This window comes from Macaca mulatta, chromosome X, assembly GCF_049350105.2.
Source record: "Macaca mulatta isolate MMU2019108-1 chromosome X, T2T-MMU8v2.0, whole genome shotgun sequence".
Taxonomy (NCBI): domain Eukaryota; kingdom Metazoa; phylum Chordata; class Mammalia; order Primates; family Cercopithecidae; genus Macaca; species Macaca mulatta.
In genome coordinates, this window is record NC_133426.1 from 102,512,723 (window position 1) to 102,519,660 (window position 6,938).

Sequence of the window (6,938 nt, forward strand, 5' to 3'; positions counted from 1 at the left end):
CAGTTGTTCATTTTCTTATTGTTAAGTTTTAGGAGTTCTTTGTATATTTTGGGTAGGTCCTTTATCAAATATTTCTTTTGCAAATGTTATCCAAGACTGTACCTTGTCTTCTCAATATTTTGACAGTGCTTTTCACAGAGAAGAAATTTTTAATTTCAATGAAGTCTGAGTTATCATGGATAATGCCTTTAGTATTGAATCTAAAATGTCATCATTATTACACACAAGGTCATCTGGATTTTTTCCTATGTTATATTCTAGGAGTTTTATACTCTGTGTTTTACATTTGGGTCTATAATTCATTTTAAGTTAATTTTATGCAAGATGTAATGTCTTTGTTTAGATTTACCTTTTTGCACATGGATGTCCAGTTGTTCCAGCACCATTTATTGAAAAGGCTATTCTTGCCCCATCATAGTCTTTGCTCTATTGTCATGATCAGTTGATTATATTTATGTGAGTTTATTTCTTGGTTCTTTATTCCATTCTATTGATCTATTTGTATATTCTTTTAACACTATCACACTGTCTTGATTACTGTAGCTTTATAGTAAGTCTTGAAGTAAAGTAGTATCAGTCCCTTGATTTTGTTTTTCGTCAGTATTGAGTTGACCCTTCTGGGTCTTTTGTGTCTCCATATTAACTTTAGAAACATTCTGTTGATATCTACAAAATAACCTGCTGGAATTTCGACTGAGGTTGCATAGAATCTATAGATTATGTAGGGAAAAACTGACATCTTGACAATATTGACTCTTCCTAAGCATAAACATGAAATGTCTCTTAATTTATTTAGTTCTTCTGTGATATTTTTATCTGAATTTTTGTGTTTTCTTTACACATACATTGTATGTATTTTGTTACATTTATACCCATTTCTTTTTAGGGGCTGTTCATAAAAATGGTAAAGTTCTTTTAGTTTCAAATTCCACATATTTTCAGTTATTTTGGAAAGAAAATTATGTTTGCATATAAACTATGTATTTTGAAAGCTTGCTATAATAATGTATTTTATTAGGTTCAGAAAGTTTTTTATTTGTTCTTACAGATTTTCTACATTTATGATATATCATCTAAAAATTGCCATTTTATTTATTTATTTCCAATTTGTGTGGGTTTTATTTCATATTCTAGTCTTATAGCATAAATTAAATTTCCAATGTGATGGTGAAAAGTGTGATGAAAAACTTTAAGAAGATCCACGGAAGGTTATCATATAATAATAAAGGGGTCAATTCAACAAGAGGATATGACAATTGTAAATACATATGCACCCAATGCTGGAGCAACACACACACACACACACACACACACACACAGGAAATATTATTAGAACTAAAGAGATAGACTTCAATAAAATAATAGCTGGATATATAAGCACCCAACTTTCAGCACTGGACAGATATCCCAGACAGAAAATCTGCAAAGGATCATTGGACTTAATCTACACTATAGAACAAATGGAGCTAATCAATATTTACAGAACATTTTTTTTCAATAGCTGGAGAATACATGTTCTTTTCCTCAGCACATGGATTATTCTCAAAGATACACCATATGATAGGTCACAAAACAAGTCTGAACACATTTTAAAAAATTGAAATAATACCAGGTACCTTACCTGACCACAATCGAACAAAACTAGAAATCAGTAACAAGAATAATTTTTGAAACTATACAAACAAGTGGAAATTAAATGATATGCTCCTGAATGATCAGTGGGTCAGTGAAGAAATTAACGAGAAATTTTACAAATTTTTTTGAAACAAATGATAATGAAAATGTAATATACCAAAACCTATGGGATACAATGAAAGCAGTACTAAAGGTGAAATTTATAGCTATAAATGCCTACATCAAAAAGAAAAAAATTTTTCAAATAAGTAACCTAATGATGCACGTTAAAGAACTAGAAAAGCAAGAGCAGACTAATCCCCAAACTAGTAGAAGAAAAGAAATAATAGAGATCAGAGCAAAACTGAATAAAATTAAGATAAAAAATACAATATATCAATAAAAAGGAAAATTGCATTTCTGAAACGATAAATAAAATTGAGAGACTTTTAGCCAGACTAAGAAAAAGGGAGAAGATACAAATAAAATCAGAAATGAAAAAGGAGACATTATAAATGATACTGCAGACATTTAAAGATCATTAGTGGCTACTATGAGCAGCTATATGCCAATCAATTGGAAAATCTAGAGAAAATGAATAAATTCCTAGACATATAAATCTATCAAGATTGAACTACGAATATATCCAAAACCTGAACATAACAATAACGAATAATGAGATCAAAGCTGCAACAAAAATGTACCAGTAAGAAAAAGTCCTGGACATTATGGATTCATGGCTGAATTCAAGTAAACATTTAAAGAAGAACTAATAGCGATCCTACTCAACTATTCCAAGTAAATAGAGAAGGAGAAAATACTTCCAAACTCTTTCTACAATGCCAATATTACCCTGATACCAAAAACAAACAAAGACACATCAAAGAAAAAAAACAAAAAGTCAGACCAATATCTCTCATGAATATTGATACGAACATCCTCAGGAAAATACTGGCAAACTGAATTCAGCAATACATTAAAAAGACCATTCCCATCGATGCAAGGATGATCTAACATTCACAAATCAATCAATGTGATACATCATATCAACAGTATAAAGAACAAAACCATAAGATTTTTTTTCAATTGATGCTGAAAAAGCATTTGATATAATTCAACATCCCTTAATGGTAAAAACTCTGAAAAAAATTGGTTTAAAATAAACATACCTCGGCCGGGTGGGGTGGTTCAGACCTGTAATCCCAGTACTTTGGGAGGTCAAGGCAGGTGGATCATGAGGTCAGGAGATCTTGACCATCCTGGCCAACATGGTGAAACTCCGTCTCTACTAAAATACAAAAAATTAACTGGGCATGGTGGCGCACACCTGTAATCCCAGCTACTTGGGAGGCTGAGGCAGGGGAATTGCTTGAACCTGGGAGGTAGAGGTTGCAGTGAGCCAAGATCGCCACTGCACTCCAACCTGGTTACAGGGCAAGACTCTGTCTCAATAAATAAATAAATAAATAAATAAATAAATAAATAAACATTCAAAATAAACATACCTCAACATAACAAAACCCATAAATGACAGACTCACAGCTAGCATCATACTGAATGGAGGAAAACTGAAAGCTTTTCCTCTAAGATCTGGAGCACAACAAGGATGCCCACTTTCACCACTGCTATTCAACATAGTACTGAAAGTCCTAAATAGAGTAATCAAAGAAGAAAATAAAATAAAGAGCATTCTGGTCAGGCGTGGTGGCTCACGCCTGTAATCCCAGCACATTGGGAGGCTGAGGCAGGCATATCAGCTGAGGTCAGGAGTTCGTGACCAGCCTAGCCAACATGGCAAGACCCCGTCTCTACTAAAAATACCAAAACAACAACAACAACAAAAATGGCCTGGCACGGTGGCACTCACCTGTGGTCCCACCTACTTGGGAGGATAAGGCAGGAGGATCGCTTGAACCTGGGAGGTGGAGGTTGCAATGAGCTGAGATCACGCCACTGCATTCCAGCCTGGGCAAAAGAGCAAGGCTCCATTTCAAAAACAATAAAAGAAAGAAATAAAGAGCATTGAAATTGGGAAGGAAGAAATCATAGTATCCTTGTTTGCAGGTGATTTGTTCTCATATTTTTAAAAATCTAAAGTTAAATACCAAAAAAATTAGAACTAATAAACAAATTCAGTAAAGTTGCAGAATACAAAATCATCATACAAAAACAGTAGCATTTCTATATGCCAAAAGTGAACAATGCAAAAATGAAATTTAAAAAGTAATCTTATTTGCAATATCCGCCCATAAAATTAAATACCTAGGAACTAAAAAGAAGTTAAAGACCTCTACAATGAAAACTACAAAATATTGATAAAAGAAATTGAAGCAGACACCAAAAATGCAAAAATATTCCATGTTTATGAGTTGAAAGAGTCAACATTGTTAAAATGTCCATGCTCCCTGAAGCAATCTGCAGATTCAATGCAATCCTTATCAAAATACCAATGACATTCTTCACAGACTTTTTTTTAATCCTAAAACTATATGAAACACAAAAGACCCAGAATAGCCAAAGTTATCCTGAGCCAAAAAAAAGAACACCGGAAGAATGACATTAGCTGACTTCAAATTGTATTACACAGATATAGTAACAAAAACAGCATATCAGCATAAAAACAGACACATATAACAATGAAACAAAATAAAGAACCCAGAAACAAATCTATACAACTACAATGAACTCGTTTTTAACAAAGGTGCCAAGACCATAGATTGGGGAAAAGCCAGTCTCTTCTATAAATGATTCTGGGAAAACTGGATAGCCGTATGAAGAATAATAAAAGTAGACCTCTATCTCTTACCATATAAAAAAATAAAATCAAAATGGTTTAAAGACTTAAATCTAAGACCTCAAACCATGAAACTACAACTAGAAAACATATGAGAAAATCTCCAGGACATTGATATGGGCAAAATTTTGAGGGTAATACACACAAGCATAGGCAACCAAAGCAAAAATGGACAAATGAGATCGTATCAAATTAAAAAGCTTCTGCACAGAAAACAAGACAATAAACAAAATGAAGAGACAACCCACAGAATGAGAGAAAAATACCTGCAAACTACTCATCTGAGAAGGAATTAATAACAAGAAGCTCAAAAAACTCTATAGAAAAAAGAATCCATCCAACTAAAAATCGGCAAAATATCTGAATAGACATTTCTCTAAAGAAGACATAGAAATGGCAAACAGGAATATGAAAAGGTGCTCAATATCATGGATAATCAGAGAAAGGCAAAACAAACTACAAGGTGATATTATCTCCCCAATTAAAATGGCTTACATCCAAAAATCAGGCAATACAAAATACTGGTAAAAATGTGGAGAAAAGGGAACCCCTGTACACTTGTTAGTGGGAATGTAAATTAGTACATCCACTATGAAGAACAGTTTGTTCCTCAAAAAACTAAAAATAGAGCTACCACAGGATCCAGCAATCCCTCTGCTGGATATATACCAAAAAAAAGAAAAAGAAAATAGGTATATCAAAAAGATATCTGCACTCCCATATTTGTTGCAGCACTATTCACGATAGCCAATATTTGGAAATAACCTAAGCGTCCAACAGAAGTTTGAATAAAGAAAATGTGGTACTTATACACAATGGAGTACTACTCAGCCATAAAAAAAGAATGAGTTCCTATTATTTGCAACAATATGGATGGAACTGGAGGTCATTATGTTAAGCGAAATAAGCCAGACATAGAAAGACAAATGTCACATGTTTTCCCTTATTTGTGGGATCTAAAAATTAAAAGAGTTGAAATAATGGAGATAGAAGAAGGATGGATATTGTAGGCTGGGAAGGGTAACAGGGCAATTTGCAGGGGAAGTGGGGATTCTAACAGGTGCAAAAAGTAGTTAGAAAAAATAAGTTAAGATATAGTATTTGCTAGCAGAACAGAATGACTGTAGTCAATAATAACTTAATTCTACATTTTAAAATAACTAAAAGTAGAATTTAATTGTTTATAACACAAAGGATAAATGCTTGAGGGCATGGACACTCCATTTACCACCATTTTTTTTTCCATTGACTTTTAAGTTCCGGGATAAATGCGCAGGATGTGCTGGTTTGTTACATAGGTAAACGTGTGTCATGGTGGCTTGCTGCACAGATCAACTCTTCACCTAGGTAGTAAGGCCAGCATCCGTTAGCTATGCTCTCATTTTCCCCGCCCTCCTCGACAGGCCCCAATATGTGTTGTTCCCCGCTATGTGTCCATGTGTTCTCATCATTCAGCTCCCTTTACCATGATTTGATAAATTATGTGTTGCACGCCTGTATGCAAAATTTCTTAATTTCTCACAAGCACAGGCAATCAAAGCAAAAATGGACAAATGGGATCATATCAAGGTAACTATTATGAAAATATCTCATTTACCCTATAAATATATACACCTACCATGTAACCACACAAATTTAAAAGAAAAAGAAAAAGTGTGATGAAAGGAGACATCTTTTTATTATTCCTGAACTTTGCAGGAAACCTTCAAGTTTTTCACCATTAAGTATAATGTTATCTGTTAATTTTTTGTAAATGTTCTTAATCAAATTGAGGAAGTTCCCCTTCCTATTCCTAGTTTGCTTACTTTTTAAAAATCATATATGAGTGTTGATTTTATCAAGTGTTTTTACTGAATTTATTGATATGATCATGCGATTCTTTTTCTTTAGGCTGTTGATGTAATTGATTACCTTAATTGACTTTTGGATGTTGAACCTGACTTGCATACCTGGGATAAATCTCACTTGTTAGTCATGTATAATACTTCTTATACATTGTTGTATTCAATTTGCTAATTTTTAAGGATTTTTGCATTTATCTTTATGACAGATATTGCTGTGTATGTTTTTCTTGTAATGTTTTTGGTATTAAGGCAATACTGGCCTCATAATATGAGTTAAGAGGTGTTATCTTATGAGTTAAGAGGCTTCTACTCTCTGGAAGAGAGAATAGAGTATTTGGTATAATTTCTTTCCTAAATATTTGGTAGAATTCACCAATGGACCCATCTATATGGCTCACTGCTTAATGTTCTGGAGGGCTAATAATTATTGAGCCAATTTCCTTAAATGGAACAGCCTTATTCAAGTTGTCTATTTCTTCTTGTGTGAATTTGGGAAGGTTGTGTCTTTCAAGGAATTGGTCCAGTTTATCTAGGTTATCAAATCTTTGGATATATAAATGTTCATAACAGTTTTTGATTATTCTTTTAATGTGCATGTGTATGGGATCTGAAGTGATGAACCACTCTTTTATTTCTGATATTAATAATTTATGTCTTCTCATTTTCTTAGCTAGCCTGGCTACAGG